Source organism: Sminthopsis crassicaudata, chromosome 5, assembly GCF_048593235.1.
Source record: "Sminthopsis crassicaudata isolate SCR6 chromosome 5, ASM4859323v1, whole genome shotgun sequence".
Lineage (NCBI taxonomy): Eukaryota > Metazoa > Chordata > Mammalia > Dasyuromorphia > Dasyuridae > Sminthopsis > Sminthopsis crassicaudata.
This window is the reverse complement of record NC_133621.1, coordinates 27,017,501-27,029,154: the sequence shown is the minus strand read 5'-3', so window position 1 is coordinate 27,029,154 and position 11,654 is coordinate 27,017,501. Positions and strand designations below refer to the sequence as shown.

At 39.9% G+C, this 11,654-nt stretch overlaps 1 protein-coding gene across 6 annotated transcripts in view; it reads right to left on the bottom strand.

The window, feature by feature from the left end:
• The window catches only part of THRB (thyroid hormone receptor beta), a 430,248-nt gene that overhangs the window by 78,795 nt on the left and 339,799 nt on the right, over positions 1-11,654 (bottom strand). The window lies entirely within an intron of this gene.

Sequence of the window (11,654 nt, the reverse complement as noted above, 5' to 3'; positions counted from 1 at the left end):
AAGTGGAGTATGGCATTTGGGAGGTGATGCCGTGACATGCAAGTGAATTGGATTTAAGTGAGAGGTCACCTGCCTTACTTTCCCCTCCAGAGCCTTCTGGGTCCAATGCCCAGACATAGGGCTAAAGATGGCCCTGGAGGCAGGGGGAGAACTTGGCCTTTTTAAGCTAAGATCTTTAATAAGCCTTAGTCAAACTGAGACTTATTAAAGATCTTAGCTTAAAAAGGCCAAGTTCTCAGTTTGACTGAGGCAGCCTCTATTCAGTGATTCAAACTAAGTAGCAATAGAGGCAAAGAATAGCCTCTTTCACTTAGTCAAAAAAAGAATTTAAATAAATCAGTAAATCTGGGTTCTTATAGAATGGTTGAATGAATAAATAACACAGAGTTTGCTAATGTACCAAGTATTCTTGGTATCTTTTAAAATGAAAGAGAACTGTAGGAACTCAGAACCAAACCCATGGGTGACAGGAGAGAAGTTAGCTTTAGAGCTCTTTAAAAATAGATGAAGCTCTGAATGTCAAGAGCGAACATACAAGATGCAGAATCTTGTCTATTGATGTCTAGTCATTTCTTCTCCATTTTGTACTCATAAAGTTGATTTAAAAAATTAAGTGTAAACTTTATCTTACTAGATTCATCTCAATCAATCAAGCAAGCCTTTATTAAGTGTCTACTGTGTACTAGATGAAAGGGATTTAGAAACAAAAAGGAAAATATCCCTGCCCTCAAGGAACTTACTCTTTATATCTTAGTGTTTGGATTTTCAGTACCTTTTTTGTATCCTGGATCTTGTCATCCAATATTTTAACTTTTTCTTCTGACTTTATGCCATCTGCAAATATGATGTCTTTATAACTTTATTCAAGTCATTGATAAAAAAATGGTAGAAATAATCATTTGAAGAGGGGGATTCTGTAGCCTATACAAGTAAAGAGACAGACTTAGGTATTATAAGGTCAACTTATGAGTAGATCTGCCTTACCATATTTTTTTTTTCCCTAGGACAGCCAGATGGTGTAGTGGAGAGAGTCCAAGAATAAAAGACAGGAAGATTAGAGTTCACATCTGACCTCTTACACTTATTAGCTGCATGATCCTGAACAACTTATTTAATCTCTGTCTCAGTTTCCTCTTGTGTAAAATAGGCATGATAATATTATTTACTTTTTAAGTGAAGATGAGATAATATTTTTAAAGCACTTTACAAACCTTAAAACTTCATATAAATGCTAGTTATAATTATCAGATTAGCCATATCTTTTCACAGTCATTGAGCTGTGATGACTTCTTCATTTAATACATGATATTCCAACTAATGAGAAGATTAAATTAATGAGAATTCAGAGAAATATGTCCTCAGGATATCTGAGCCTTAATATACAAAAGATGGACTGAAATGAAATTTTCTAAAACTAAGCCACTCTGATGGCTAAACTGATAGTGATACATGATTGGAATAGAGAATATTATTTTGCCATAAGAAATGATGAATAGGAAGAATGAAGGAAATAAGCATATATTAAGCACCAACTGTGTTTCAGGCATTTTACAATTTTATCTCACTTGATCTTTACAATGACCCTGGGAAGGAGAAGCTGTTATAATCCTCAGTTGAGGCAGACAGTGGTTAAGTGACACAACTAGTAAGAGTCTGAAGCTGCATTTGGGCTTAGGTCTTCCTAACTATGGGTCCAGCATGCTCTGTCCACTCTGCCCTCTGCATGCCTCTAAGGAATGAGACAGGAATGAGAAGCCACAGAGCACACTGAGACACTTTTGTGAATGGATGCTGAGTGAAATAAGAAGATCCAGAAAGATGATATAGATACTCTGATAATGCACAGAGAAAAAATGGAAACCCACAGCTGGTTGATTCAAATATCCAAGCTTAGTTCTGGAGAGGAGCTGAGAAAAGGCCCCTCCCTCTGTTCTTTGCAGAGGTAGGTGACCGTGGCTGTTGAAGATGACTATATTGTTAGTTAGACTTAGTTGATAAGTTGGTTAGCTTTACTGAACTGATTTTTTTCTTCTTCTTTGTTACAAAGGATGACTTTCTGGTGGAGGGAAAGAAGGCAGGGATATATTCAGGGATAAAAATTCTGTATGAAAATTCATCAATTAAAATAAAAAATAATTTCAGAAATGATCATTTCTTCATGATTTTGACTTGAGTTATTAACCCATTTCTGTTCAATAAGTCAAGTTCTTGGATACTTATATCAGATATGGAGAGCCACTAAACAATAACACCTGGCATTTACAGAGAACTATCAAGATTACACAATGATGCAATGCATGATCTTCCTGGAATTATATGGCAAGCCTATGAAGTAAGTGCTCCATTTATTTCTATTTCCATTTTACAGATGAGGAAACTAAGAGCCATGGACAGCCATGTGGCACAATGGATAGAGCACCAGCCCTGGAGTCAGGAAAACTGAATTCAAATGCAGCCTCAGGCACTAGTGTGTGACACAGGGTAAATCCCTTAATCCTATTGCCTCAGTTTCCTCATCTGTAAAACGAGCTGGAGAAGGAAATGGCAAATCACTGTAGTGACTCTGCCCAAAAACCCCCAAGTTGAGTCACCACTGAAATGAATCAACAGCAACAATAAATATAATGTCTTGAAAGTCATCAACTGTAATTATTTACCAATGGCAATCCTAATAAAAGAAAGGAAGCCAAGAGGTGGCAGTGACATAATGGATCTTGGACCTGGAATCCAGAAGATTTATGTTCAAATCCGGTCTCATCTACATACATGCTTGTGATCGTGGGTATGTCACTCACTGCTCTCAACCTCAATTTTCTCAACTGTCAAAGAAAGGAGTTGGGATTGGTGAACTTTAAAGTCTCTTCTGACTATAAATCTATGATTATGTAAAGTTCGGCTCCAAAAAGGAGGCCTTATTTGTCTTTGTGGACCTCAATGAACATCATTAGATAAATAACAGAAGGTGCCCCCCCATTTTTAATTTTGAAAAGAAGTAAAACATGTTTTTTTCACCTGAGCAATGTGGTTAATTGTCACTATGGAACAAGGGAGCACTTTCACAAATTGGTTCGTTTTAAAAACAGAAAACATCAGGGATAAAATCTTCATCCTCACCATCATACATATGCATCCTGGAAATTTTTATCAACGGTGATGCAAAAAAAAAAAATCTGGCCATTTAAAAGAAAATATTATTCAAATATTCAAGTATCCAAGGACACGCATATGAGCTGACACCTTAGAGATCAGCTAAGGGAAAAGAAGGAGGAGGATGATAAAGGCAGGGAAGGTCAGCTGAGTTGGTTGTATTTAGGGGGTACCTACCTCTATGGGGAGGGAATGTTTGATCTTATAGGTAAACGAAAATAAAAATGAGAAGAAAGGTTTTTCTCCCTCTCCCATCCCCAATGGGACATCTGGAATGACGTCTTTTATTTCCATATTGCTGATTTGCCTGAATCCACAGCTGCTTCCACCAGCCAGGCAGAGGTGGTATTATTTTCCCTCTGGTAGAATGGTAGATTTGTACTTCATTTCTGCTCTCCTAGTCATTGTACTAATAACACCCTCTCTCCCATCATCTGCGTCACCGTGAGGAAGATCGTGTCTTTAGGAGCTAGGCCAGTGGCCCATTCAGAGAGGGGAGATGGAGGAGCCTCTTGGCCCGGGGTAGAGGGCTAGCCTTGGATTTAGGAACTCCTGTATTTGTGCTCTGCCTCTGGTGCCCAAGAGCTAAGCAACCTTGGACACACCACTCAATTTCTCAGAACCCCAGGTGACTCTAGAAGACTAGAATCTGCCCATGTGTTTTGGTGGTAACAGTTTCCATACAAGAGTTCCCTAGACAGATGAACTCAAAGGTGCAAACCCTACTGCTCCTTCAAAAATATTGTGGGGAAAGCTAGTTTACTTTAAAGGACAAAAGAAATGCCAATAGGATAAGAAAAAGACAAATAAAATGGAGCTGAAAGGGACCCCAGCAGACATTTAACTGAAACCCTCAATTTTAGAAGTACAACTAGGTGGCCTAATGGATGGAGAGCAGGAGTATCAGCCTCAGATACTAACTAGCCAAGTGATTCTAGGCAAGTCCCTTAAGCCTGTCTGCCTTAGTTTCACAAATGTCCCTCTAATATAGGGATAATAATAATAAAAGTGCCTTCCAAGGTTTTTGTGAAAATCAAGTGAAATAACAAATGTAGGGTACTTTTCAAATTGTAAAATGCTTTTCTTTCTTTCTTTCTTTCTTTCTTTCTTTCTTTCTTTCTTTCTTTCTTTCTTTCTTTCTTTCTTTCTTTCTTTCTTTCTTTCTTTCTTTCTCTTTCCTTCCTTCCTTTCTCTTTCCTTCCTTCCTTCCTTCCTTCCTTCCTTCCTTCCTTCCTTCCTTCCTTCCTTCCTTCCTTCCTTCCTTCCTTCCTTCCTTCCTTCCTTCCTTCCTTCCTTTCTTTCTTTCTTTCTTTTTTTCTTTCTTTCTTTCTTTCTTTCTTTCTTTCTTTCTTTCTTTCTTTCTTTCTTTCTTTCTTTCTTTCTTTCTTTCTTTCTTTCTTTCTTTCTTTCTTTCTTTCTTTCTTTCTTTCTTTCTTTCTTTTCTTTCTTTTATCAATTTCTCTTTTTTTCCCTACCTATCTATCTCTCTATTCCATCTACCTATCTGTGTTTAGATGATGTGCAGATATGGTTATCCAGGGCTTTAAGAAATGGACTATAGCTATCTCTTCCACAGAGATGGGGTGTGAGAGGGAGAAGGGGTGCAGGAGCCCCTGTGATCTGGAAACTTTGCATAAAATTTTGGGGCCCTCTCTTAATACTAGAGAAGAATTCTGAATATTTTCTTTTTCTTTTACGGGATGTTTACAGCATCTCATTGTCAAATTGAGGTTGATATTATACAATCCTCTACATACATTTTATGTATTGCTAAGTTTCTAAACTTTTTCTTTGTCATCTGTGGCTTCCTCAAAACTCTCCCAAATTCCTATTTAATTTCTTAGACCAACCCATGACATATGAAAACTGCGATGGGGCAAGTTGTAAGATTTAGCAGATTTATGCAGCCAGTTCTTTTCCTAAGCCCAAGGTCTTCCTTCCCATGGTCCATGCCTCTGCCTAGCATTTCCTGCTCCCCCGCTCCCAGCCACTGGCCCCAGCCCCCAGTCCCACTCTGCAGACCAGCCTCCCTATAGGACAGTTAGGCTTCATGGTCACCGACTATGTCCCTGACTCACCCAGTCAGCTCATGTGTGGCCCCGGTCTCTGGGGGACTAAGTAGTTGGACAGTTTCCTTGAGTAGCCACCCAAGGCTTGCCTCCTATGGTTAACAGGATCAATGCTGAATAAACAACAATAACCCATTTTCAAACCTCAAACCACAACAAACAACTATTGAACACCTACTGGAAGCTGCGTCAGCCATCTATTGTGAGGGGTACAAAGAAAAGCAGCTTGGTGCTCACCATGTGTGGAACATTGTGCCGAGGGCTGGGCGTACTAGGAAAAAAATCAAACAACAGAGACAGTCCCAGCTCTGGAGGATTGTACGCTCTAATTAAGAGGACATAACACTCCATAAAAGAACTTAGGGTCCCTAAGGATACTCACTCGACTAGCATTGATTAAGCACCTTCTATGTGTCAAATACCATGCTAAGTTCTGGGGATACAAGGAAAGGCCAAAACAGTCACTGATTGGGATAATGGCAAAGCCCAGGGTCCTAAGCGTAGAGCAGGTGAGACCAGAGTACCCAGGGATCTGGAGGGCTTATCAGCAGGGCAGAGGGAGAGGACCGGGAGACTTCTGAGGATTGGTGGCAAGGCCCCCGGAAATTGCAGTCTAGTTATGAGAATAAGACACAAGCCATGTGAAAAGCTAAGAAATAAGCTCAGTAACGCAGGGGATGACAACAATGCAATGGGTGACACAGGGATGTTAGTATGAGACAAGCTGCTAAAGAACTGGGAGAGCCAATAAATTCTACAGGGATTCAGAGAGAGCAGGATTCACTGTGGGCTATCACATCTCTTCTGGAGGAAAATATAAGTTCTTTGAAGGAAGAAATGAATTCATTTGGCTTTAGTACCCCAAGTACTTAGGTTCTTACATTCAGTAGGAGCTTAATAAGTGTGTATCGCATTGGAGTTTAGTAATCTGTATGAGAAGATGATTATAAATTTGCAAATTGTCATGGGATCATAGATTTGGTATTGAAAAGAACATTAGTGATCATTCAGACTAATCTTTTTTTTTTTTTTTTTTTAATAGAACAGGAAACTGAGTCCTAGAAAGGTCAGATGAACTTACTAAAGTAGTAAGTGGAAGAGGCGGGATTTGAACTGACATCTTTTAGCTCCAAATCTAATGTTGTTCCCTCAATTTTTCCTACTTTATTAATCCTACTCCCAAGCCCCAAGGAGAAGACATACAGAACCTCTTTGCACTACAAACTAAGTATAGTAAGGAACCCGTTCCCAGAACTTTGTGATAAGACATTTTTCTTTTCTTTTTTTAGCCCTGTAGTAGATGATGAGCCACCTTCCTTTAACCTTTTTTTTTTTTCTTTTATTCTCTTAGCTTTTCCTCTTATCCCTCCACCTTCCCCACTTCCTCCAAACTGGCTGTACTAAGTCACCTAGAGACACTAAATAGCTCCAACTCTTCCACACTGTGATATCATTATCATCTCCATCACATAATAATAGCTAACATTTATGTGTCACTTTTAAGTTTCTAAAGTATTTTTTATATATTTATATCTATGCTATATATGATTTTATATAATCCTTATAATAACCCTGTGAGGTAAATGTGATTATTATTCCCATTTTATAGATGGGAATACTGCAGCACAGAGCAGTTGTTACCTCTGGTAACTTTTGGTACCTTTGCTAACTTATCTCAGTTTCCCCATCAGTAAGCTTATGGGGTTAGACTTGATGCCTCTAATATCCTTCCTAGCTCTAAATCTGTGATCCTCGATTTTCTGGGATTTACTGGGAGTAACATAGCTAGTGAGAAGTTACTCAGAATGTGAAGCCGTATTTGATCTCTGTCCTTTCTGACTTCAAGTCCATCACTCTATTCCTTATACCAAAGTGTCAAGTTGTTGTTAATTGTTTTCAGTTATGTCTGACTTTTTGTGAGGCTCTTTGAGGTTTTCTTGGCAAAGATATTGCAGTAGCTTTGTCATTTCCTTCTACAGTTCATTTTATAGAAGGGGAATTGAGGCAAATAGGGTTAAGTGACTTGCTCAGTTGCTAAGTGTCTGAGGCCGGATTTGAACTCATGAACATAAACCTTCCTGATTCCAAGCCCAGTTTCTATCTACGGTGCCATTTTGGGGCCCAAAGTGACAACCCATTTGTCAAATCAGATTAAAATATAACTGGTAAAAATTTAACAAAAAAATCAATATAAGTTAATATGTGGTTTCTAGGCTTTAGTTTTCTGTTCTATTAAAAAAAAAAAAAGATTAGTCTGGACAATCTCTAAAGTTCTTTTCAATACCAAATCTTATGATCTCATTACAATTTGCATTAAACACATATTATTATTTTTTTTTCCCCTGAGGCTGGGGTTAAGTGACTTGCCCAGGGTCACACAGCTAGGAAGTGTTAAGTGTCTGAGACAGATTTGAACTCGGGTCCTCCTGAATTCAAGGCTAGTGTTCTATCCACTGAGCCACCTAGCTGTCCCTCATTAAACACATATTGCAAAAGGATGTCAGTTCAAATTCTGCCTCTTCCAGTTACTCCTTTAGTAAGTTCATCTGACCTTTCTAGGCTTTAGCTTCCTGTTCTATTTTAAAAAAATTAGTTTGGATGATCTCTAAAGTTCTTTTCAAAATCAAATCTACGATTCCATGACAATTTGCATTAGAAGCAGGGATCCTTAGTCCTCCCCCAATCCCATTTGAACTTGATACCACTTTTATCCATCACCTATCTGCTTCCTGATGATCCAAATGGATATAAAGGAATCTGTACAATTTTGCAGTGAACTACTTTCATCCATGCAGATGCAACTCCTCTGTGATTTTGTACAAGGCTTCTTAATATTTTTTTCTTTCCCTGGCTCCTTTTGGCTCTGGTAAAGTGTATAGATTCTCTAAATAATGTTATTAAATGCACAAAATAAAATTATGTTTTTACATGCATAAAATAAAATAAAACAAAATAAAATTATAAATGATACCAACTATATTTAAATACATCTATAAAAAAATTTTTTTTAAATGATTGTGGACTCCAGGTTAAGGCTTGACCATGGGGACAGGTCGTAAGGATTTAATACAAGGCTTCTGAACAATTTTTTCTGACTTGACCCGCTTTGGCTGTCTGGTAAAATCTATAGTTTCTTCTCAACATTATGTTTTTAAATGTACAAAACAAAATAAAATTATAATTGATACCAACTGTATTGAATTATATCTTCAAAAATTAAAAAATGATGTTTGTAGACTCCAGGTTAAGAAGCCTTGATCAGGTAGATAAGTTGTAAGGAAACTTACTAGGAAGGAAACAAGGATTGGCATTCAGCTATATAATAAGCCACGTTCAGGTTAAGTGACTTGCCTAGGGTCACACAGCTATAGTGAATCAGAAGTGGGATCTGAACTCACCAGTCTCCCCAGGTTCCAAGACCAACATACTACCCTTTGGGTCATTGAGGTGGCCAAGAAGCTACACAGAGAGATCGATTGGTTGGCTGGCTGTTGTCCTTTATTCTTGAAGAGGACCAAAATGACATCACTTGGTTAGAGTTGAGTTACAGTGTGTCTGACTGATTGATTGATCAGACCAATAGGAGCTCGGGATGTTCTGCCACAGGTTGGACACAAATAGTCCCTATGAACATTTGGGGGGCTTCTCTCTGAAAGCCAGCCCTTAGAGGGACCTGGTTCACCTTCTTCCACTTATTACTATTCCTCAAAAGGGGAATGCCACGGAGAAGACCAGCAAGACCATGGCGTAGTTAGCCACAGAGTTCCCAAGATGCAGCATTAAGGAGTTACTGTAATGCTTCAGACCCAGGCTGTAAACAACCCGGGGTGGGGGGCAGAGAAGACTCTGGTTTTCCAAATTACAAAGAAGCCACTTGTATTTGTATTGCAGCCACTGAATAGGGCTGACCGCCTCTCTTTATCTTGGCATCCGTCTTCTTCCAAACAGCCTCATCTCCAACACATGCTTGGCTCTTTGGCTCTGTGCTTATAGGTCTGATCTCGCACTCCATAAAGGGCTCCGGCCTGAAAGCTGCTGGCCTCTCAAAAGCAGCTTTCTGGGACAGCAGAAAAGCATCTTAAATTGTCTAAGTTGGGTTACAAACTGGACCGGCTGCTGGCTAAGACCTGGAGCTGTCACTTTTCAAGACATAGAGACAGTAGCTGTCAGTCATTTTGCTCTTCTTTCTCTGGGAGCTGCCAGGAGATATTTGGATGTATCATAGAGAATGCCAAATGTTTCCTTTAGCTTAGCAATCTTTGTGTCACGGACGTATAGAAAAGAGAATCTGAACAAACACAAGAAGCAGCTTTTTTGTAACTTGGAAAAGAAGTGTTTCTCTGGCTCCCTTCTCGGTTGTTTATAACCTAGGTCTGAAGCACGGCAGTAACTTCTTAATGCTGAGGTTGTATCTGTATAACTGTGGGGCTGAAAGCATAGTTATAGTCTGACTTGATCTCTCTGATACCCACTTGTTAATGAACAGTAGTAAGAAGAGAAAGGGGAGACAGGGTTTTAGATCGCCAAAGGAAATGTAAGTGCTCACAGTCACGATATTTAGCAGAGTGCATAGGGAACTAGCTGTGGACGCAGGAAGGTCTGGATTCAAGTCTTACCCCCACCAAAGTTAGGCTTTTGACTTTGGATGAGACCTTTAAATTTTAAGTGTTCTAGGCAACTCTAGGACTGCAGTGTTGTTCTTCACTGCTAGAGAAGGATTCCTCATCCTGCTGAAATCCCAAGTCCCTCTTCCCCAGAGCTATTATCTTCCTTCCTTCCTTCCTTCCTTCCTTCCTTCCTTCCTTCCTTCCTTCCTTCCTTCCTTCTTTCCTTCCTTCCTTTTTCTTTTCCCTGAGGCAATTGGGGCTGTGACTTCCTTCCTTTCTTCCTTCCTTCCCTCCCTTCCTTGCTCCCTCCTTTCCTTCCTTCCTTCCCTTCCTTGCTCCCTTCTTTCCTTCCTTCCTTCCTTCCTTCCTTCCTTCCTTCCTTCCTTCCTTCCTTCCTTCCTTCCTTCCTTCCTTCCTTCCTTCCTTCCTTCCTTCCTTCCTTCCTTCCTTCCTCCCTTCCTCCCTCCCTCCCTCTCTTCCTTCCTTCCTCCCTCCCTCCATTCCTTCCTTCCTTCCTTCCTTCCTTCCTTCCTTCCTTTTTCTTTTCCCTGAGGCAATTGGGGTTGTGACTTCCTTCCTTCCCTTCCTTGCTCCCTCCTTTCCTTCCTTTCTTCCTTCTTTCCTTTCCTTTCCTTCCTTCCTTCCTTCCTTCCTTCCTTCCTTCCTTCCTTCCTTCCTTCCTTCCTTCCTTCCTTCCTTCCTTCCTTCCTTCCTTCCTTCCTTCCTTCCTTCCTTCCTTCCTTCCTTCCTTTTTCTTTTCCCTGAGGCAATTGGGGTTAAGTGACTTGTTAAGTATTTGAATTCAAATTTGAACTCAGGTCCTCCTGACTTCAGGGCTGGTGCTCTATCCACTGCACCACCCAGCTGCCCCCAAGCATTACTTTCAAATACTATGTTCCTGGCCACATTGTTCGAATGTCAAATGTACGCTTGCCAAAAAAAATTATTTTGTGGAGAATTCACACAGGGCGAGCACTCCCAAGATGGCCAGGAAAAACAATACAAGTCACTCTTAGGGTATCTCTTAAGAATTTGAGAATTGATTGTATGACGTGGGAGTACAGGACTGCCCAGCATGGTGTGCCCTCATCAGAGAAAGTGCTGTGCTCCATGAGCAAAGCAGAATGGAATTAGCCCAAAGGAAACACAAAATGTGCAAAATTAGAAAAGCCCCAAATGTTCACAGGGACTACTTGAGCCCTACCCGTGGCAGAGCACCGCGAGCTCACATTGGTCTGATCAGTCACAGTCGGACACACTGTAACTCAACTCTAATACAATGATGCCATTTTGGTCTTCTTTAAGAACGAAGGGCAACATCCAACCAACCATGTCATAGTTAAGACTCAGAGTTTCTGTGATAGAAAGCTGGAGATCTTTTGGGGTCATGTTTCTAGAATAAAGCATTTTAAATAAATATCTAAATTCTCCATATTTAGTGACTAATCTTATAACTTTAGATTATGGGGATGGGGAGGGGAAATTGGTCCAAATGGGAAAAAAGTGGAAGTGATAACTACTGAAGAAGAAATGTATGTTTATTCCTTTCAAGGGCTTTCCTGAGCATCTATTGAAAGATCACAGTTGTCCAGGCAGCAGGGATTTCAGAGGTCATTTAGCCCAATTTAACAGAGAAGAAAACTGAGGTCTAAATGTGTGACTCTTATAAGGTCTCACAGATATGTCAGTTATGTGGGATTTGACCCCAGCTTAGAGTCAGTTCTCTTCCTATTGCCAAGAGGCAACAAAGTGAGATGAATTAATAAAAAAATCTGTCAAGGACGTATGATTTCTTCTGTGTGGGCAGAATGCAACCCATCTACGAATTGAA